This window comes from Schistocerca nitens, chromosome 10 (assembly GCF_023898315.1).
Source record: "Schistocerca nitens isolate TAMUIC-IGC-003100 chromosome 10, iqSchNite1.1, whole genome shotgun sequence".
NCBI classification, from domain to species: Eukaryota; Metazoa; Arthropoda; class Insecta; order Orthoptera; family Acrididae; genus Schistocerca; species Schistocerca nitens.
The window spans coordinates 68332119-68356052 of NC_064623.1; the positions used below are offsets into that span (position 1 = coordinate 68332119).

General features: G+C 42.0%; 1 protein-coding gene across 3 annotated transcripts in view; it reads right to left on the reverse strand.

Moving 5' to 3' along the window:
* Nucleotides 1-1471: 1471 nt before the first annotated feature.
* Nucleotides 1472-23934, reverse strand: part of LOC126210040 (YLP motif-containing protein 1-like) — a 392244-nt gene continuing 369781 nt past the window's right edge. The window contains exons 22-27 of one of the 3 annotated variants that reach the window (XR_007540599.1): nucleotides 9712-9832; nucleotides 7777-8003; nucleotides 2351-2523; nucleotides 1932-2070; nucleotides 1668-1828; nucleotides 1472-1598 (exon numbers count right to left, since the gene is read on the reverse strand). The gene's annotated coding sequence lies outside the window, so the exon portion shown is untranslated. The remainder of the gene's footprint in view (nucleotides 1599-1667; nucleotides 1829-1931; nucleotides 2071-2350; nucleotides 2524-7776; nucleotides 8004-9711; nucleotides 9833-23934) is intronic. The other 2 variants (XR_007540597.1, XR_007540598.1) reach the window with 2 other exon arrangements.

The window sequence follows — 23934 nt, forward strand, 5'->3', positions numbered from 1 at the left end:
TTATGATTTATCATGCAAAATGATCTATGGAACATTAAATTAACTAACTTACGTTCAACTACTTTTGCACTTCACATAATTCCTAGCCTTGGAAACGAACAAACTAGCCTCATGACATATTTTGCATATATCCACTCAACAATGTCTTAAGGGATTTTTTTTTGCAATAATATTTGATTTTCACCTGTGGTTGTCATGTAGGTACCTCTTCAATGTGTTAAGAGATTGTAGCTGCACTGCCACAATACATATATATTCACTAATGAAATTCATCATAAATAATCCATTACATTTTGAGAGGAATAGTCTGTATTTACAACACCATAGGAAAAAATGACCATTATTACCTATTACTAAAACTCTCAATGGTTCAGCAAAGAGTTCAACATGCAACAATAGAAATTTTTGGAGATTTGCCCAATAACTAACATTTCCGATGCATAGGAAAGCAAGATTTAAATCTAACTTAAAATCATTTATCCTGGATAATTTCTGCTATTGAACGACTTTCTACGTAAAAACTGGCTGACTGAAAAAAACACACATATTTGTTTTGAAAGTGTTGTTGCATGAGTCAGACTAACAAAATAATATGTTCATTAGTGTTAATACTAATCTTGTACACATATCCTGTAAAATGCTTTGTTTCACATAATTTCTGTAAAAGAATCCTTCAGATGATATGTGGGACATGTGACCAACTTAGCAGTCATATATCACACAATGTCACCAACCAAAATGGTTGTTTTAGTGTATGTGTTCATGAACGAAAAACTGTTGAACTGCTATGCTATGCAAAGTCTTCTGATACTGTCACTCTAATATGTAGCTAATAGACGAAAAATATGTGAGCAAAGTATATATTCCTACACTTTATATGACACAGAAATCACAATCCAAATGTTATGGGCTGTAAACTGTCCTGAGAGTATCACTGCTACATAATTATATGTTTGAATGCCATAAAGAATCATAAGACCACAATGGGATTTGTGTCTCAACAGTTCTGTGCAATGCTAACAGCAACCCACTTTGAAGCTAACACATTTCAAGAATACCGCACAAGCCTTGGTGAAGAATTAACACTTGATAGCACATTCAACTCTATCTCCGTAAACCCTTATAAATAGGCAGATTGGAAACACAAAGACACTTTGAGCGGGGAACACTTTTAGTGTTTAGAGCAGTTCACTTCCTATGAACCAAGCAAAAACAAAAGTAATTTATAACAGTCAGTTAAAAAAGATGTGGTCATCACACACATTGACTATGGTGATTGTATTACATTACATAAGTTCATCAACCAAGATTGTTGTTTCAGTTTATGTGTTCAGATGATAGTATAAACAGCAATATACATCACAGAATGTCAGCTAAATCATGCACACCATCAAAATCTCTTGCTAGTCAGTGGCATAGATAATTACAACAGGTGTATCTATGTTTAACATTATTAATGATTTATTCAATTAATTACATCAATGTCTTCATCATGTGACAATAAAACAATGTCATCATCATCCTCATTACCTTACAATATGTTGATGATTTCAACCTCAGTACTGAAACAGTCATCTGCAACAACACAAATAGTGAACCTAAATCAATAATGAAGGTTTACAAAAAAACATATATGAAAAGAAAAAAATATGTAGCCTAGTACTAACTCTTTGCTGATCGTGATGCTGCATCTTTGCGTACAACACACTCATCTATCATTTCGTATATTTCATCAGGTGCAGCTGCACAATGTTCATAATTCTCAAACACTCGGCATACTTAGATGTGAATTTATTTATCAGACACAGCTGATCCTCATCATTAGACTCTACAAAAACATGTGAAATCATTAGGTTTGCATCATATTTACCTAGAACAACATACTGACGTATCAGATCATGAACCTTAATAATAATGCGGTCTGCACTCACTTGTTGCTGACAGTGATTCTGCATTATCATGCACAATGCAATCCATTTGGATAATCCACTATGCAAAGCTGCAATATGTCTTAAAATCCTCAAACGCTCAGCCTGCTCAGGCATGAAGTTATCGATGAAGGATAACAGTCTGCAACAATTTGTGAAGTCATTAGATTAGTATGACAATCATGTACAACACATGTAAATGGGATGTTAACATATATTCTGAATGTTTACACACAAATACATATAAAACACTACTCAGACTGCTGTGATTGATGGTTAACATCAACTGACGGTGTGTCACTAAGCAGCCCATCATTGCCGAATACATTAGCTCAGGTTGTACATATAATGAATACATAGATTCTCAATTCACAAATGAGTTTACACTTCTGAACAAGAAGAATATCTATTTCAGTACTCACACTGTGTTGACTGCAAAACTTTCTATGTCATCTTCATCAGGTCATATATGTACAGTATAGTGAATCCATCATCCAGATCACCAAAGACTTCCCTCATACATCTCCAAAGTGGAGTAGGAGCAGCGATAGCTCTAGCATTTGGACTGGCTGGTCGCTTCATTCTTGCAAGACAACTGAAAGCAATGCATCAGGCTATGAAACTTACATACTATCAAGGGTAGCACAATGCTGATACACGAGATGTAGCATCTTTAAATTTCACCTCCGTACTTTAAAATAAAGTGAAGCTTTCAGACTATCATAATATTATTAACAAGCAAGGACCTGGAGCTTGATCCCACTAAGAGTCTTTAGTACCACTACGCACAGACTCTTCAGTTGTTGGAAGAGGTAGATTAAGACATAAATAACTTTTACAACTGTAACCTTGAAGAAAGTGTAAACTTTCAGACTCTCACAATAACAGTAACACAAAGACTCTAGAGCTAAGAGTCACTCATGATAACAGGGACCTCCTCTACTAAAATGAAGTTCAATACAGTATAATACGTGCATACAGTGAAATTTATTGTTTTCATATGTAGTTATAATGGTATTGTATAGGTTTATGTAGAGAACTCTTAAAAGATTATGAACAGAACACCAATTCATCCACATTTCTCACAATACTGCCAATACTGTTATGACTGCTCATAATAAGTTATTTATTAAGTGTGGAGTTATCACTAAGTGTGCATTACTGTAATTGTGCAAAGGTACAGTACGTTTATATGGACTCTGTTCAGGCAGGCATGTATGTTCCATATTTGGTTGGATCATATCTGACGAAAATGTATTTTTGATCCACTGCTGTACATTATTTTTCTCATGTGAAGATGGTTGTAATAACCGAAACTGGTAGAGAATAAACATAGAATTGTACAACTGCTGGCACAAACACGCATTTTTCAAAATATATATGATCTGCAGAGTCAACTGCGAAAAGTTCATATATATATTTTTCCATATAGTCTGTTGAACGAGAAAGGCATTTTTTCCAGCGGACTAGCAGTTTCTCAATTCTGTTTTTGCAAAATGAACATGGCTGTGACAGTAGTCACTTGTGCACAAACACTTTGACAGTGTCATTGTATCCAAATCTGACCTGCAACTACTTCATTTAGTGGTCCAAACAAATGAAACTCAGTGGTCGATAAGTCCACTGTAGGAAGTATGTTCTAGAGTGGTCCAGAATAACTCCTCAATTTTTTGTGGAGTTCAGGTAGCTGTGTGGGGTCGAGTGCTGTCATGAAGCACAATCACGTCCCAGACTACAAAGCACACCTCTTATGACAATATGTATGGTGTTTTCCTTTTTTTTGTCCAGTTTCTGGCATCAGTATGCAGCACTCATAGTACGATGTTTGTGGAGAACGTTGATGAGATCATCTTTAAAATAAAAAAAAAAGTTACATCCTTCTGAGAGACTGTTTTTGCCTTTTACGGGTGCAGATTCGTCCTCTGTGCGCCATTCTATACTGCTTTTCTTCGATTCCGCGATGTAATGGTGAACCAAATTTCATTGCAGACCACACTCTGGTTCAAAAAGTGTTCCCCTTCAGTTTGGTGGCATGCCAGGAGCCGTTTACACACCTAGAGATGATGAAATTTGTGGTCTACCAGGAGAAGACGAGGCCCCACCTTGCAGACACTTTCCAAAACCCAGGGTCGTCAGTAATGATCACCTGAGCACCACCGTAGCTTATGCCAACCTCAGTAGCACTTTCAGCAACTGTTACTCGGCGATCGTCTTCCATAAGATGGTTGACAATGTGGGTGTTTTCCTCAGTCATGCTAGTCCTCCGGGAACGTCGGTGAGCTGCATTATCAACTGTTTCTCGTCCTCATAAAAATTGTTTGTGTCAAGACTTGATTCTTTCTCAAAGTGTTGTCCCCGAACTGTGCCGCAAAACTTTGGATGGTTTTATGTCCTTTATTTTGAGAAACTTGCTCTGACATTGAGATTCTGACAAAAGAAACATTACGACATTTTAGGCATCAAGACCAATGACTGAAAACGAAAGCAACCAGAGCAGGGATCACGCTGCTTTGCAAAAAAGGTTCATAAAACAAAAATTCTGGTTTACATTTTCTTCACTCTCATAGTAATGTAAATTCGAGATAGAGAGGGTACACGATGGTCCCAGTCCTACCACTCCACAGATCATCCTGTACGTAGAGAAGACTCTACAGCTCCTGAGATATTCCAAACAGTTGTTCCATCACAACACCCATTATAGTGTCAGTCAAGTCCATTTTATATGGTGTGATTGGATGCTTTTTAGATGCTTCCTTGCTGATTTTAGGCCTTGATGCTGTCTCTCACAGAGATGAATTTGAAGAATTTACCATTTAGATAGCTGTAAAATGCACCACACAAGTTTCAAAGCACTAGTTATTTCGATCTGGCTTCCTACAACGAAGTTGAAGACTGTTAGGCAGTTTAGAGCAGAAGCATAATACATATTTATGGGGTGGGAAATCATCGATAGATTGTCATATGATGAAGACAATGATGATCAAATGATGAAGGTGATGTTATAATTAATTAAACAAATCATTAATAACGTTAAAGATTCATACACCTATTGTACTTATTTTTCCACATCAACTGACTATATTGGTGAGATTTTGATAATGTTACAATGTATCATCTATCTGATATTCTGTGATATATATTGCCAGTAATAGTATCATATTAACACATACACTAAAACAGCAATCTTGATTGATGACATTATGCAATATATCACTGCTAATAGTATTGTGTGAATATATACACCTATTAGACATGTCAACATTATTTAATACCTAAAAACTAGTGTCGTGTTATATGATCATCATACTCAATCTGTGTGATAATCGTATTTGTTTTGATTGATGGTCACATTTCACCCTTGTACATTTGCAGACTGTTCTGAACACGAGAGCCCTTCCTGCTCAAAGTATAGTTTTGGTTCCAACCTGTTTATTTAGAAGGGTTGTGAAGATGGAGTTTAATGTACTGTCGACTGTTAAGGCTTTACTGAGTTAAATGAAATATGCTTGTCATGTGTGAACTTCAGAATGGAGAGCTATTAGTACATTGCACTGAACTGTTGAGATACAACTTCCAGTGTGGTCTCATGATTCTTTATAGCATTCAAACCTATTACTAGCGTGTAGGAGTGGTACTTGCAGAGTATTCAGATAGCATAGACCTTGAACTGATGTTTCTTGCGGCTTGTACTGCACACATACATTAAAACAACAATCTTGATTGATGACATTATGTGATACATGGCTGCTAGTACCATTGTGTGTATGCTTTTAGGCATGTCAGCAGTTAAAACTTAGAGATACTTTAATATTATAGTATCAGTACACTCAGTGTGTGATAATCACATATGTTATGACTAATAGTCACAGATCACTTTTTCTCCTTCGCAATGGATTATAGAAAGTAAATCATTCTGAACACTACAGTGGTTCCTGCTCAATGTACAGTTAAATCTGAATCTTTGTAAGGGTTGTGAGAGTAGAGTTTAATGTACTTTTAACATTTTATTCGACGTAGATATGCTGCCAATTGTTAGATTGAATTACACTGTATATATTAGGCAAAGATATCTGCCACCACAGTCTGCCATCTGAGGGTTGGGTCACAAATATTTAACACACCTATGCCACCACTGCTCCATCAGCTGCCAAACAGATTGCATAAGGCCATGTGTCCTGACTCTCAGTGTAGAGCAACCTTTAATGAAGTATACATACACCTCTTCAGTGTGCACAATTCAGATGTCTGTGCCAACTTTAAAATTTATCACTTTCAATGAAGTGTAAATGCATTCCTTCTTACATACGAAATGCATGATCTGTCTAATGCTTGTATGGATAGCACAGTGCTCACCATTCTTTCCCATGGAATATCATAGAATGTAACAATATCATTGAATGTAACAACAACAGCATACAACTTGGCATTCATGTCATTGCTTCCATCCATTGCCAAAGAAAATGGTCCATTCTGAAGGCACTTAACAGCTTCAGATGATGCACTTTTTGCCATTTTATTTACAATGCATGTCATTTTCATGCAACTACAGCTATACTTCTTTGCAACTTCTGATGTGAGAAACATATTCTTAAATGGAGCACCAGCACGATCAGCTACACTGATGTTTACAAGTATGTAAAAGACTGCCATTGGCCAGTGCCTTGTATGTCTGTTTGACGAATAATTGGTACATTTCATGTCAAGCAAATCTACTCCATATTTCGTTGTATTGTAGTAATAAATATTTTCTGGTTTATTTTTTATGGTATCATTTTCAATAGAATGATGCATTGAAGACACAAGAATTACTGCCTTGTTTCTCTTAGGAACAAATGAAAGCTCTGTTGTATTCTCAGAGAATCCACATAATGCTGACCGAACTGGCCGACTTTTATCAGATAAAAACTCTTGGAGGATTTCGCGTTTGTTCTTTCTGACCGTTCCTACATATGTTAGTCCTCTCTTTCTCAGCTCACGAATGAGTTCTATAGATGTAAACCAGTTGTCAGCGGTAATGTTTCTGTTACTTCCTTCTGCTGGTTTGCACAGACGTAAAACAGCCCGAGCTGGTTTGGCAATCTTTTTCTCTTCTTCTGTCAGGCCACATCCGTCACTATCTTTCCCTGAATACACGAGTATGGAGGAATTGAAGAGGTAAGCGCTCCCAGAGTCTGCCAGGCACATAGCTTTTATGCTGTATTTGGCTGGTATGCTAGGCATATAAACGCGGAAAGGACATTTTCCCCTGAATGGTACTAACATTTCATCCACTGTAACACTGCCTTTTACACAGCGTAATTGCTAAGAATTGAAAACGAATTTGTCAAAATTGTTTGGTATTGCAGCTGTGCGATCTGACTTCTTTGTTTCGTCTCTGGTAGTCGCATCGTCAAGTCTCAGGCTGCTTAGAAATATTTCAAAGCACTTTGCCGACATTGTCAGCACAAATATAGGGCGATCGGTCAGATCATTTTCGAAAAGAGACAACATTATCTTCATGAGACGATTTGAATATTGATGTCATCATCAGAAGGCCTATGAAAGCCTTGATTTCAACGTTGTCACTATCTCTGTAATTGGACAGATTAGTTGTTTCCTGCAACTGTGCCCTTATTGTATTCAGTTTCACGTTCATTTTGAAAACTATTTCACCTATCATGTCATCAAATAAATTCTCCCATATTTGAGATTCAGTAGGACTTTTCCCAAACTTCAACTTTTGGCTGTTACCCAGTCATTCCTCCTTTCAGAATGTTGTGCTCTGGTGTTCTCGTTCTAACAGACTCAGAACGTTCCCATTGGAAATTATTTTTACCATAAAAGTACTGTGTTTGCTGTGAGGTATTACCTGTAGTATAGACCGCTCCAGGCTCTTCTTACAATAAAACATTTTCTGTTTCATAGCGACTATCAATTATCACGAAATCTGGGTCATCGTCAGAATTGTCAAATGTGTCGTCATCGATCCCATTTTCTTCTTCATTGAAATCCCGTAACTGCGCTTGCACCCAAGCTTCCAAATCTGGATTAGTTGCAGATATGTTACTCTTCTTAGAAAGTCGATCCATGTTATACCTGAAATATGACATAAATTCACGCATAGAAGAAGACGCTATGAAAAAATAGCCACTGAAAGAAGATTATGTCGTAATTATAAACATGCGGTGTATTGCACCTGCCAAATTCTTATACGTAATACGAAACATGCGGTATCTCAGGCACACAACTTCGCGCACTCCTCTAAACAATGCTCTGTATGTCTCCACTAAGTACAACTGATTGTTGACTGCTGCTTCACACGTGGCAAGTATTGCGGCGAAGGTACTGGGAAAGTGAAACCGCCCTTTTTCGCAGTGTTGCCACAGTCGACATTTAAAATAAGCGAGGGGTCTGAGGGACCGATGTTTCGGGTTAAGGGTTAAAAGTGTAGCTGTCCAAAATATAGCTGTCGAGCACTTGCGACACTTAATGAGAGACGTCCTGCTGCAGTTGAGCAATGGCACAGCTTGTCATGGCACAGTGCCCACGAACTTAGCGAAGTGCATGGGACCTCTCTGACATGTGGAAGCGCTGCAGGAGCCCTCCTTGTGTGGTATTTGTTTAAATCAAGACATAAACGTTCCTATTATGATACAGCACATAGTTTTAAACTTAGGACAAGTCAGCTCCGAACTTAGAGTGACAATTGTAACCTCAGAGGGGCGGCACAAGTTGTTTAAGCATAGCACAAGTGGACTTAAACTTAGGGCAAGTGAACTGCAACATCATATGAGTATGGAAAAACAGTGATTTTCAAATTTCCCACTATAAACTTAGCATTGGATTCTATACACAGCACCAATGATCCAGCTACTATACAGGTGGCACCAGTGAGGTGGAAAATCTGATAACCATGTAGGCTGACCCTGTATGCCCAGGTCATGTGACAGAAACTGGCCTTGTATCTCCAGGTCGCCTTCTTGGAGCTCTGTCTGGGATTTTGACGTCATACAGGTTGATCTCGTGTCTCCAGTTCGCCATCTTGGATTTACGAAATGTGCACCAACAAGACACTATCCTATCTTATATTTACTAATATTCTGCCATTTTACACTCAGGACAACTGCCCTATTTGCACAGTGATGTCAGAGATGTGGGGGAAAAAAACCATAGCACAACTGGGTTATTATGTTCCCAGCCATTTTGTACATAGGGCAACTGTCTTATGCCAGAGGGGTGCAGGAAAGGGTGAAAACTGGCAACAAGGCATAATGTCATCGAATATGTCATAGGGAAAGGGGATCAGAGGGTGAGAGAAATCTGGAAACAACTGAGTCTAGCCCCAAACCCGCACAGCCCTACTACTATGTGTTACCAGAGAACAGTTAAATATGTTTGCCTACATCAAGCTCGGCAAAATTTTCTGTTCAGAGTCCGAATTAACTTCAGTCTCATCTCCACTTTGTGTTGGCAGTCTCCGGCCACTGTGGCCGAGCGGTTCTAGGCACTTCAGTCCGGAATGGCGCTGCTGCTACGGTCGCAGATTCGAATCCTGCCTCGGGCATGGATGTGTGTGATATCCTTAGGTTAATTAGGTTTCAGTAATTCTATGTCTAGGGGATGACCTCAGATGTTAAGTCCCATAGTGCTTAGAGCCATCTGAACCATTTTTTTTGTTGGCAGTCATATCAATAGCGCCGCCTAACGGCCAACACCTGGTGGCTATCAATTATCAGCTGATGAACACTGCTTATAAACTTAATTACGACGTACCATATCAATGAATCAGTTGCTTTTTTCGTACCTTACTAGGTCACTGTGGTGAGCAGCGCACTGTGCATAACGGTGTGAAGGACCGGGAACAGAACTGTTTCTCTGCCGATGTCTGACGGTGACAGTGAGTTCCACTGAGCTGCTTGCGTGTCCTGTGAAAGAAAGAAAGATTCTTGAATTAAATGAAATACAATTTAAACAGATAATTTACTTGAAACTAGTTCATTTTTTTAAAAAATTAGGTCAAAAATGATATCCAATCAGTGAAGTTTATAGAATCAGCCCTTAATGACTACACTTCCTCACAGAAAAATCAGTGGCTCAGCCTCTTCTATTAATAAAAAATCTTGCTCTCTCTTTCGCCCCCCCCCCCCTTCCTCACTCTCTCTCTCTCTCTCTCTCTCTCTCTCTCTCTCTCACACACACACACACACACACACACACACACAAAATTACTCAAATTATGTTTACCTCAGTTCCCTCAACACATGAACTCGCATCAAACATTCAAAATCAGCACCATACCGAGCAAAGATACTCAATTAACAAGTCATCTGCGCCTCTAACACAACACTTCTCGATATGTGTGGCGACTTGGATAATTCTAAATTTGGTTTTTATGTGTGAAAAACAGGTAACAACGAAAGGCCAAAACACTGAGAAAACAGCGTATATAATTACTGGGCACAAAACATCAAGGATGCACAATGTGACAAAAAACAGATTTTCCACTAATTGTATTCTTTGGGAAAAATTGTACATAAACAATTACTTTTCAGGGTAAATAACATACTTTTTCCAATTACTTCGTTAATGGCAAGTTGCCAAGTCATAACATGTACATCTGGCCTCTACATACAACTTTTAAATTAATGCAGCTTCAAGTTAGCAATCACAACAATGTAGACGCAAATATTATAATGCAGTTTTGGGTATAAAATAGAAAACAGAAAAGGATCTATAGTATTTCACTGAAATAAAAACGAGACCCACAGAACAGGGCCAGGCAGGTGCTGAAACACGAGTAAATAAAAAGGCACACACTGTGCTTTGCAGAGTCATTTTAAAACCGAAATCAACCACTTCCGGTGCAACTGCTCGTCATCGCACATCATTGACACTGGTACTTTTTTTTGTTGGTTTACAGCACAGATTTTGCGGCTTGGACGAAACCAATATGCATGAAACAAACTCCACGTTGCTAGCCTAGGCCTAGAAATAACTGTTGCGGCTGAAAAAAATCTCCATTCACAATGCAGGTGCCAGTGGTAGCGCATGCAAAATTTTACCAAAGTGCAACGATGTGGTGGCCTATAGCCTACTGACTTACACTTGTAGTAACCATAAGTAAATTGAATATATTAATCTTACATACACAAATCGGACCGTTTTAATATACATAAATTTTATAATTAATCGTTTAACAACATAAGGAGTACAATAAAATTGAAAAAATGAAACCAATGGGAATCGAACCCCAGCCACCAGTCTATGACTACCTGTTGTTAACCACATTTTTTTTCCAGTGCAATGTTCCTGGTACCCACACGGAGAGGCGGGGGCAATGTGAACAGTCGTCACAGCCTGAGGCCCCACACAACTCCACGGTGGCTTAAAAAAGTCACTACAAAGAGAATTAGAGGAAACTTGTCTGTATTTGGCACTTGCAGACAACTGCACAATACCATTCATTAATTACGTGCCAAAAGCAAGGACATTTTCCTCGCCATCTGCAAATAAGTAACTGCGTCTCCACAAATGCGCTTCACAGATTTTGTATTCATCTGTGGGAAGTATCCCAAGTCCGGAAAGAGGAGCAGGTGACCAGATATCTGATCAGGAGTCATACAGGTAATAAAGGCCACCATCTAGCGCACCAAGAACTAGACAGCTATCACCGATCCGTGCACCAGGCAACGACTGTCCATGTCCAGAAATTCACAGGCGACACTCATTGGGATATCTGCAAAGTTAATCCTGTGAAAGCATGACCAACATGCTTCCCATTAACCATAAGGAACCATGCAGACTGGACATCAGTTGCAAGGTAAGAAGCACACACCAAATGCCAGACAGCAGTCCAGTCGACGTGGGGATGCATCCTCTCAACCCCATTCAGTGTCCTGTTCTACTGAATAGAGCCATAGATCGCCCTCGTGGTCATTAAGCCCATGGGCAACAGGGCAGTACGGACATAGTTCAATTCAAAGAAAAAAGAGTTCAAGGAGAAAAGAGCGGCAGGGCACCTCAATGCTGTACAGGGGCTCAGAGAGCCTGGAGAAAGAGGACTCTGAAACAGGATGTTGAGGCTTGTGGGACACAGCGCCACAGCATTATGTGAGAGCTACGAAAAGCGCTATGCTGTTATCAGGGACATGATACAGCCCTAAACTGGTCCTGCACAGCCGGAGCGTGAGAGTCTCGCACCTAATCTTGAACACCAACTTGTGGCAAATGTATGAACTCAGTGCCACTAAAATGTGATAGGCAATGGACTGCAGAGTGGGGAGTGTTTGCGCCACATGGGGGATACATGATGCCAAATATCCACTAACATATTGTGTCCACTGTAGAAGACCGAGGGCCGATAAACTGTGATCTAGGAACTCAGTTCATACTTGGGAATAGCAGTCGTGCGCCACAGATCAGCTGTGACATTGAGTCCTAAGCATCCAATAGTAACAGCTACACACAACGCAGCACAGGAAGCCCTGAAACTATAGTCATAGCGCTCGATTTTTGGACGTTACGGTAGCTACCAGAAGCTTCGCCACAGATGGAAACCCAAGCCAAGGGCTCCCTGACCTCAGCACCATTACAAAGAACTAGAATGGGATCATCCACATAAGGAGGGCAGAAAAAGATGTGCCCACCTAGAGACAGACAGGCACCGACAGAGGCTGCAGAGAAACTGCATACAACAGTGCAGGCAGTGGGCAACCTTGATGCACCAAATGACAGATCATGCTGGAGGAGTGAGACAGCCATTCACAAGACGTTGCTCCAATACTTCAACGTTAGTATCAGGGTATCCCACATGCGGAGCACCCTTTCCAGGTAGTCGTGATCGACTGACCAAAAACCTGGCTTACGTCAAGAGCGGCAAAAAGCTCATACATACCACTTCCATTAATTTTCTAACAACTGATGATGGACAGTGTTTAGACACCACATGCAATATAGGTCTGCCCTCCATGCACATTATGTTACACTGTACTCTGCATAATATCACCACCCTGCCAAACGTGTGGCGGTGTCCTGACTCTGCTTTGGCTCGGTTCCTGGGGATGCAACAATGGATCTGCTAGCCAATGTTACAGAGGGCTAAGTCCATGATGCTATCAAGGCAGGTCCTACAAACAGGTTACTTGGTCCTGACGGCCTCCCACATGTTTTATTGGGTATTTGGTCCCCGGCTGGTGCCGGTATAGACGGAAATTTGTCGACATCTTATGTAGTCCATCGTGCAGATTCCCGACTGGCTCCTCGATGGTCTCCTCATTCCCATTCACAAGCCTTGGGGTACATCAGAAATATGTGATTATCGCCCCTTGACGATTCTCAACAACAACACGAAGACCTTTACTCAGCTGTTGGCTGCACAGCTTAAACAGATGGCCCGGTACATGGTTTCCCTTGATCAAACCCCTGCCGTCTGCCCTCTATCGCTATTGAGACGTAATCGCACTTGCTCAAGTTAGTCGTATGCATGGGCTTTTTGCCCCTCTTGACTTCAGACAGGTTTGTGATCATGTCGATCATGACTAAGAGGAAGGAGTGCTCTGCAATATGAGATACACTGATACTATTGTTAATGTCGTAATGAGTCCACTTCGTGGAGCAACGTTTCGTGTAGTCTACAATGGCAGTCTCACTCCTCCGCCATGATCCTGACACCAACAAATGTGAGAGAGATACCTCGGGTATCTGAGATATAGGCAACTGCATCAGCGACGATACCTCGTGTAGGAGGGCTGCTACACCACTACCAGTAGGTGAAGCAAGGAAAATGTGTTCCCTAGAGCCATGGGGAGCACAAAAAGCAGGAGATGCACCTCCTGAAGAAGGGCACCGTCAACGTCCACAGCACGTATCGTTTCATGGAGTAAATCTGTTTATGGTGCATGTGAATGGTATTGATATTGGCCATGACTAAGTTTGGAAAGCTGCCATCACCAGGTGGGCATGCAACACATACATGGAGGACTCACAGGAAGCTGGCCGCTAGGCCCCCATGAAAGGGCACGTCACTGTGACAGGAAGGGAGTCGACCACACCAAGGGGATTCCGTCACCCTTATGCCTTCAGAACATCCATCCTTAGTAACGACATCGTCCAACCTGGAGGCAGACGTCTCACCAGGCTGGTTCAGTGGAACACTTTCAGAGGTGCGCCCACAGGTAGCATCAGACACAGAAAGTGGGCAACTGCATCAGATGAAGGTGGGGGAAGGTTGTTGACCACAGGTGGATGCTTACCAGACAGACATCATGTCATCCAGTGTCATGGCATTGGAAGACAATGCATCATCTACAACAAGCTGCCAAACTAACAAGACAGCATTTGTGAACCAAAAGGAACAGAAAACAGACATTTAAAGACGCTGACATTTCAATGTGTTTGGCATAGTTTTCTATTGCTGAACCCCAAAATCACTTGAGAATGTCTTAGAAAGCGGAAACTAGCTGTGAACAAACAAAATTGAGACAGCAAAAGTGGAAAATGCCACCTTATTGTAATGAATTAATTGCTGTGGTACCCACTATGTAAAAGAAAATTCATTTTGTCATATAGTCGCTTCGTTTATGACCATCTATAGTCTTCTGAGTTACATGGGTAGTAATCGTAACTAAATTGAATATATTAATTTTATGTGCATAAGTCGAACTGTTTAAGCGCACACTGATGGAAAAAACTACAACACCAAAAAATAATTACTGTATAGTAATTAAATCTTTGGAATACGTTTGTCTAAGTAACACATTTAAGTGACTAACGTTGCAAGTTGACAGGTTAATGTAAGTGCGAGATAAGCCATCGCAAATGTGAATTGCTGGTACATTAATAACCGGTGTAACTACCAGAAAGTCTAATGCAAGCATGTAATAGTGCAGGCATTTTGTTGTTTAAGTGCCGGATGTCAGTTTGTGGGATTGAGTTCCATGCCTGTTGCACTTTGTCGGCCAGTAGAGGGACGTTAATGCTGTTTGTGGATAATACTGGAGTTGTCGTCCGCATCCTATATGTGCTCGGTTGGAGACAGATCTGGCAGAACAAAGCAACATGTTGACACTCTGTAGAGCTTGTTGGGTTACAACAGCGGTATGTGGGCAAGCGTTATCCTGCTGGAAAACACCCCCTGGAATGCTGTTCATGTACGGCAGCACAGCAGGTCAAATCACGAGACTGACGCACAAATTTGCAGTCAGGGTGCGTGAGATAATCACGAGAGTTCTCTTGCTGTCATACGAAATTGCACCCCAGACCATAACTCCAAGTGTATGTCCAGTGAGTCTAGCATGCAGACAGGTTGGTTGCAGGCCCTCAACTGGCCTTCTCCTAACCAACACACGGCAGTCACCGGCACTGAAGCAGAACCAGCTTTCACCAGAAAACACAACAGACCTCCACCCAGCTATTCAACGAGCTCTCGCTTGACACCACTGTATCTGCAATTAGGGGTGGTTTGGGGTCAGTGGAATGTATTTGTAACAGGTCGATCTGTCACTGTGGTGCCAACTGTTACTCAAATTTCTGCTGCAGATACAGTACCATGTGCCAGAGTCATACATCAAACATGATGGTTTTCCTCTCGGCAGTGCCAGGGGCCGTCCAGACACCGGTATTCTTGCGACTGTACATTCCTGTCAACATCACAGCCAGCAATCATGTACAGTGGCTACATTATTGCCACATCTCTCTTTAACAACATAGAAGGTACATCCAACTTCTCGTAGCCCTAAAGCACAACCTGGTTCAAACTAAATGAGTTGCTGATAATGGCGTCTTTGTCGCATTTTTGACTAAGACGAACCGATCTTAAAGCATGTATTTAAAGCAAGCGTGATTTACAACCTCATAGTAGCGCTACTAGCACCATTGTTAAGTCAGTGGCTCCAAATTTGAATGGACTTGCGCCTACAAATTACCAGGCAGTGGACCACTCAGCCACGGATGTCCTACGACAGCTGCTCCTGTAAAACTCCTCATACTCTACACTTGCGCACTACAGTACACGCAGTTTCAGAGAAAAACACCGAGCTGGTGTTGTGAGCAACGCAGCACTCGTGGTGCAGGAAGGGATGACGTCACATCAGAGCTGCAGTCGAAAACAGACAGCTGCATCGCTTTTCTGAGCCCATCGCGGCGCCACTGACCATCATTTCAGCACTGGACGCTGGTTTCTAGTTGCCTCAGTTAGAGCGGTGAAAAACTTGTTTTTGTCCGCTTTATTTGCTTTCTAGCATGCATTCGAAAAGAAATGGCGTGATTTCACTGTGATTTCTTGCTCACATTTGAAGGGAGATGGCGTAATTTTAGTGCTATTTCCGGCCTGCATTCGAAGAGAAATGGCATAATTTTAGTGCGATACCTACAATGTGCTGTAGTGCATCAGCGCTTCACAACCGGCTGCGACAGGTGTTTGGTGTCAGACGTGAGTAATAAACAAATTATTCTCATTGTGCAATGTCATTAGCGATCATTTTCTCGCGTAACTCTAGGAGAGTGAAAAATTCTGGGAATTAAACGACAATGTAAACCAGAGTTTCGCTTGCACTGACTCCAATAGCGTGCAATAAGAATTAACTGAGGTGAAAACTCAAGAACGTACTGCAAAAGTCCGTTCAGCATTCAGCTGCTTCCTGAAATGCTCATTTGTTACAAATAATACATTTCTTTTTCGAACCGTCAAGACGCCTGATGGAATCTGTACTACTGATAAGAATAATCTTCACAAACATTTTAAGTTACTTACTTTGATCAAGAATAGCGTCCATTGCTACTTAGCGATCACGAGTTAGGAAACGACGAAATTGCAGTAGTCCACCTTCATGTTCTTGTCGAAGGTGTTTAACCCGCTCCAAACGATAATGATGGAGGACGAGCGCACGTAATTTCCACAATATGCTTAGATGTGGAATATCGATAGTTGTAGAAATAATGCGTGTACTCGTTGAAGCGCTACATTCTAGACGAGTGGATAATTTCTTGCACTTTATCCACACGCTGTTCACTCGCACTTTAAGATGAGATAGGACCGCTGTAGACTGCACCAGTGCCAGGCAGTTTAGTGACGGACGACACGACCAAACGCTTTCGAGTCTGGTGCTCTGCGGTTCGCAAATCCCCTTGCGTATTCTCTTCCAGCAGCAGCGTTTTCATTACAAAACCCGTGCACAGACACCGTATAGTCGTACTCGGCATTCCTAAAGACGTCGGGTGTGCTCAAACGGTGCAGTACAATTGACCAACAAATCACAATCACAATGCCAGTTGCAAAATTAATAACACGAACTTAATTTCAAACAGTCGATAAATAAACTCACAGCAACTGGAGTCACGAAAACGTACCTCTATAACCAGCTGGACCTCTCGGCACATATTATATGGAATATTTGTTCTAATTTATTTGTAGTACCACCTGCTGAAACATCTACTGTTTCTGCTGAAACACCCTGTATTGTTAATAACGCGATGTTATGCAAAATCTGACTTGGGTTCATCTTCAGTGCAGTAATGTGATCAACGTAAGAAAACAATTTAATCTTACGCAGCTCAGTGCATTATATACATTTAACTGTTGATGAAAAGTCCGTTTATTGTCTGGTAAAGAAAAATGCTTTTCAGTTTTCTCACTTATGGCACATCCGTGTGAAACATTTGTAGAAGGAACATTAGGAGTTAGTACATCTCTTTTTTTGTAAATATGTTTTCTGCATTCTTGTCCTATAAGATGTTCTGTACCCTTGGGGTTTTCATCGCTGTGTATCTACGGGACAGCAAGCATGTCTACCCAGACGGGATCACAGACACTGTCTGCTGACCTTCGCACGTGATACGTGTAAACTGACAAGTGGGTAGGACACGGTATAAGAAATCGGTGGGCGGCCAGTGACTGGACTCTGGCGCAGTCGGCAGGAATGTGAGGTGGTGTATCGGGAGCGGGGCGGACGCTGGATGACGGAGCTGTACCTCCTCTGCAGCGGCGCCCCGAACTCACGTGTCTGCCACTGAATCCGCTTCACACGCAGGATAGTGCTGGCGCGAATCTGCACATACGTTCTAGATGGCAGCACCGAGCAAAACTAGAAGGGTCTGTCTGACTTCTTGTAAAGTCGTTCGTTCGAATTAAAGCTGGAAGTTCCTATTTTGTTAACTAATTGGCTCTGAGCACTATGGGACTTAACATCTTGGGTCATCAGTCCCCTAGAACTTAGAATTACTTAAACCTAACTAACCTAAGGACATCACACGCATCCATGCCCGAGGCAGGATTCGAACCTGCGACCGTAGCAGTCCCGCGGTTCCGGACAGCAGCGCCTAGAACCGCACGGCCACCGCGGCCGGCGTTAACTAATTGTTATTCTCTTATGTAACTATCATGGATTTACCTTATTGCTCTTCTGAGTTATGGGCTCAGTTGCTCGTATTACATCCACTTGATAGCAGGAACTTACGTTTGCCTAAATTTACGTTAACAGAGTTTTTGCACATGAAGGACGCAGCTGTTTTTCAAGCCATTGCCAAGGCAATGTGTGTAACTCTTAGGATTAGGGCAGATTGTCGAAGAGGGCGGCGGCGACGACGAAAGACGAGACGTTGTTCAGATCTATCGTGGCTGGGAATAAGGGTGCCATGTGTTCCTTATTAATAAACGAACTGAGGCCCGAACATCTGCCGCGCGGGATTAGCCGAGCGGTCTACGGCGCTGCAGTCATGGACTGTGCGGCTGGTCCCGGCGGAGGTTTGAGTCCTCCCTCGGCCATGGGTGTGTGTGTGTGTTTGCTCTTAGGATAATTTAGGTTAAATAGTGTGTAAGCGTAGGGACTGATGACCTTAGCAATTAAGTCCCATAAGATTTCACACACCTTTGAACCCAAACATCTGCAGCAGCTTCGTGAAGGTGAACGAGGCTTGTTTTGATAAGCTGTTGTCGATGAGACAGGACGGAATGTTCTATAAGCGTAAATTTGGATAAACATAAGCTTGTACTACAAAATGCATGCAATAAGGACAGTTGAGCCCATAATTCAAAACAGTTATGACAAATTCCGTGACAGTTACGTAAGAGAACAACAATTACTTAAAGAAGCACGAACCTTCACCTGTCGGAGATTTCCAATTCGAGTGAACGACATCAAAAGAAATAAGGAACGACATATCCCTTCGAGTTTCGCCTGTAACTGTCGTCTAGTGCACCTGCATAGATTCGCGCCACGACTACCTCGCGCGTATCGTGTAATCGGGTGGCGTGGGAGCACGCCAGTCATCTCCTCTCTCTCCCTCTCTTGTGCGTGAATTGAAAAGTAGGCCCTTGATGCTGGGTGTAAATTAATTTGAGCTGAAAGTGCTTGCAACTGGAAACAAAAACTTTCTCTCTGTGTACTAAACGAACACACATCTGCTTCAGTAGTTGCTGGCGACGAAGTGATTCTCGTCTTGTTATTCCATTTTCTACATTTCTTTCTTGTTAAAATAATAACAAAGAAATAATAATGAAACGAAAACAAGCATATAGAATTACATAGTTTTTTCTGCTAAACCTTCAAATGAATGGATACAGACTCGACTGTTTTCCTCTATGAAGTATGCAATTCCTTTCTTTTCAAATAATCTGCTAATATATTGACAAAGTTGGGGGACCCTTACCTGTGCCAATACGCCGTTTCCATGTAATGTTGAAATGTATAGACGTTAGAATCTTCCTTTCTGTTTGTGATGTAAGTCACGTAATGGCCAAGCAGCCACATTATAGTGAGTCTGGCCAGAGGAGTATGTCGGTGGTATAATTGTTTTCAGTGCCTTTTGCGAGGAGCGCTAATCTCTTCTGGACCCAACCCTAGTTCATTAGCTGTCCACAGCAATTAAATCTGTGTCGACAAGGCCGCATTCGCAGCATTTGTCAGTATCACTTAATCTTACGCGGTTTAGTTTCTCGTTAGCTGGAATGACATTGTTTATATCTCTGTACCAAGTGGAAACCATTTCCGAAGAATAAATTTTGAAACTTATATTTCCCCGCGCCACCTTCCATGTGACGCTTGGGTACTTCAGTTCGGTTAGGTTCAGGCTCCTGTCTGCTGCCACTGAGCAATCAAGGCCTGTCTCGTTATAATAGTATTTCTGAAGTAGCTCGTTTCGAGGTAAAATGCACTAATATGAAACATATTGTAATGCTTGCAGTTTATGCCGCTTACGTCAACTGGTGGTTTCGTACTGGTGAGGCACATAGCGTGGAACAGCTTGGGCGGGATACTGTGTGAGTTGCTATTAATGATCATGGTGGATCTTTTGACGTACAGTGCTGTAGCCTTCCTACTGACATCAGTTAGTTCCAAATCTCCTGCCTCTCGTCACTTCACGAAGGTATCGTAATGACGCTTGAAGAGATGACCTTGCCACACATACCTGCTAGACAGCTTCATAATCGTTTTGGCTTGCATTTTGAGGATACAGAACATCTGAGTCACATAAATGCTTTGCACAGTACATAGGTGTCTAAAATCCTGATTTTCTGCATGAGATCTGTTGAATGCCAGTTGTTTTCGAATATAGCACCTTGTACTTCATTCGTTATATGCTTCCAATTTTTTCTGACATTTCCAAGCGGTACCGACCTATGATGACCCCTAATGTTCTACGATTTGCCACAACTGTTGCCCATGGTACAATGACAGTGTTGACGCCGCTAATGTTCAAAAGTTTGCATTTACACTCGCTCAGTTTAGCTCATGAGGCTTTCCTGTGGTTATCAGTTACAGTTGCGACATCTGGTTCAGACCGTAATAGAACCACGACGTCATCTGCAAAGGCTCGCACAGTGAAGTTTGCACCTAACATAGGCAGTTTAATTCAGTTTGCATATATTGTCCTGAGCGGTGCCTCCAGTGGCAACACAAAAAGCGACCTCAAAAGCAGACTGTTTGTGGTACGCCCCTGTGGAATCTGATGGCCTTCGTTCGCCGTACTTTGATGGTGATTCCACTGATCATATTCCAGATTGTGTTGATTACCCGTTTGTCAAGTCCTATGTGTGGCATTACCTGAGCTAGGTACTGATGACTAACACAGTCAAAAGCTTTGCAGAAATCAAGAAAAACTAAGGCACATTTCACATTAGTCACAGTAGCTGCAGAAATAATGTTCTGGTATTCCGCGATGGGAGTCATAATGGATCTCCCTGAAAGGCAGGATTGGATAGTCTTCACCATGTTTTTGCAGATGGGGCGTCATTCCGCTATTGACTGCCCTGGCAATCGCTTTGTAATTAAACTTCATTAACGTTATTAGGCGGATATTGTCTATCGTCTTGCGATCTGTTCGCTTCAGTTCTGAAACAATTCTACCTACTTGATATCCATTGGAACAGGACTGCCTCTCATTAGCTCGTTGATAATCTCAGTAAAAATACCGCCAATGACTTCCAAAACTTGAGACAAAATTCTTTGGGCAGACCGCCATGCCAATGTGATTTGTTAGACGGCGACTTGGTGATAAACTCTAAAATATCTTCTGAAGTACATCCGACAAAAGTCCCAAGGTATCGGCATGAGTAACCTCTCTATCAAAAGCGTGCACCATCTCATCGATAGAAACTTAATCGCTTTTCTCAAGGGAGTTCATTTGTTAGAAAGGGCGTTGTAATTTTTGAAAAATTTCCGTTTGACTGGAGAGTAACAACTCATTGTCACTTTCCAAAACATCAATGAACGTGCGCCGGCGACGTGTCTGGTGCCGAATCAAGTGATATATAGATGTCTTCACTTCATCTACAACAGATTTAGGTTTTGAATTTATGTTCAAATCTTCCATTTGCTCCCGTTTGATGTTCAAAAGTTTGGCCTGGCCTTAACACATTTAATTTTAGTAATGATGGTGCCTGTCACGCTGGATTTATCGAACAATTGTCGCAGCACAGTGCAACAGAACTAAAAGGTTTTCTTGGTGTCCTTTTCTGTGCGTGGTCCATAATAGATTAAACTTCGCCCCCGTTTGACGGAGCGTATGAGCAGATACTCCGCGTGGTGCTGAAAACACTCACTTATTTGCCGTCTCCCAGATGCGAAATATTTAACATCCACTGGGATCTATGCTGTTTTGTAGGCTGTGTGTCTAAATTGACAGTTACGGCAAGGGTGCAATGATCAGAAAAACATGCCGGGATAACTCCAGCTGTAACAATTTCACCACTTACACTATCGAATACATACATTCTACCCAGTCGGCTGCAAGAGGCTGAGGTGACAAACATGTATTTATTTATGGTGGGCTACTTAAGTTCTCAAACATCTTTCGACTTCAATTTTCGAACCAGCTCGTATAGTGAAAACTTGGGGTCTGTCCTCTCTTTGTGTAACACTAAGTTAAAATCTCACCCCCATTAAAAAGTTATATACATATTTAAAGCAGTAACTTCCTGCAAAAAAAAAAATCTGATTAAGATTCATAACTAAATTGTTGGAGTAATGCTACATTTAATGCAGATTTAATCTTATTTATATTGAGGGAGACTACTTCATACACTTGAGTCGCGATCTTTTGAAACTTACTGAACAATCCTGTTTTCATTCCAAATTCATTTTGTTCGCAGACTGGGTGTCTCCAACGTGACTGTCGGACTATCCCTGGTGTGTTGCGCCGCATCCTGTATCGACCGCACAGACGGAAGTACCGCCACAGGCTGTCTGCATTCACTTTCACTGTCGACAGCTGCTTCTTTGGTGACACCAAGTCCCGCACCTTGTTCGTTTTGGACTGGGAATGGTCACTCTTCAGTGTGTTAACAACCACGGCCTGCCATGTTGTCCTTAGTCGGAGATGCGACTTGTGGTTCTGCATGGCCTGATGACGCAGCGTCAACTCGCCCGGAGGTAGCTGTGATACAAGAACTGCCTGAGCGTCGATCGGTGCGACGTCAGCACGTGCTGCCTCTACTGCTGCAACTGTACTCTGACAAACTGTCGTTTCAGGCACGGTCTTCGGATGTTCCTGATGCACAACTTGTCCCAATTCCTATGCTTTGTCGTCCGTGCTGTTTTCCTCACACGTCCGACAACTCTTGCTGTTTGCCTGCTTCGCAGGATCGTCTCCTGTGGCAACACGTCACTAATAATAGGCTCTTCTGTTTCCACTACTCCGTTTTGTTTCACGAGATCGGCTAAACTCAATTTTTTACGACGTTCTAACGTATTTTTTTGGACATTTCCCATTCGAACATGGCTACTCTCATTACAAATGAAACAGGAGCCTATTTGTTCACTGTAACTTCAGGTGGCAGGTTAAACACACACATGTTGGTACACTCAGTATCAACACCGTAGACGAGAACGCTACTCACCATGGCGTCACGGTGACGGGAGGATATAAGATGAACATCAACAAAAGCAAAACGAGGATAATGGAATGTAGTCAAATTAAATCGGGTGATGCTGAGGGGATTAGATTAGGAAATGAGACACTTAAAGTAGTAAAGGAGTTTTGCTATTTAGGAAGTAAAATAACTGATGATGGTCGAAGTAGAGAGGATATAAAATGTAGACTGGCAATGGCAAGGAAATCGTTTCTGAAGAAGAGAAATTTGTTAACATCGAGTATAGATTTAAGTGTCAGGAAGTCGTTTCTGAAATACACTCCTGGAAATGGAAAAAAGAACACATTGACACCGGTGTGTCAGACACACCATACTTGCTCCGGACACTGCGAGAGAGCTGTACAAGCAATGATCACACGCACGGCACAGCGGACACACCAGGAACCGCGGTGTTGGCCGTCGAATGGCGCTAGCTGCGCAGCATTTGTGCACCGCCGCCGTCAGTGTCAGCCAGTTTGCCGTGGCATACGGAGCTCCATCGCAGTCTTTAACACTGGTAGCATGCCGCGACAGCGTGGACGTGAACCGTATGTGCAGTTGACGGACTTTGAGCGAGGGAGTATAGTGGGCATGCGGGAGGCCGGGTGGACGTACCGCCGAATTGCTCAACACGTGGGGCGTGAGGTCTCCACAGTACATCGATGTTGTCGCCAGTGGTCGGCG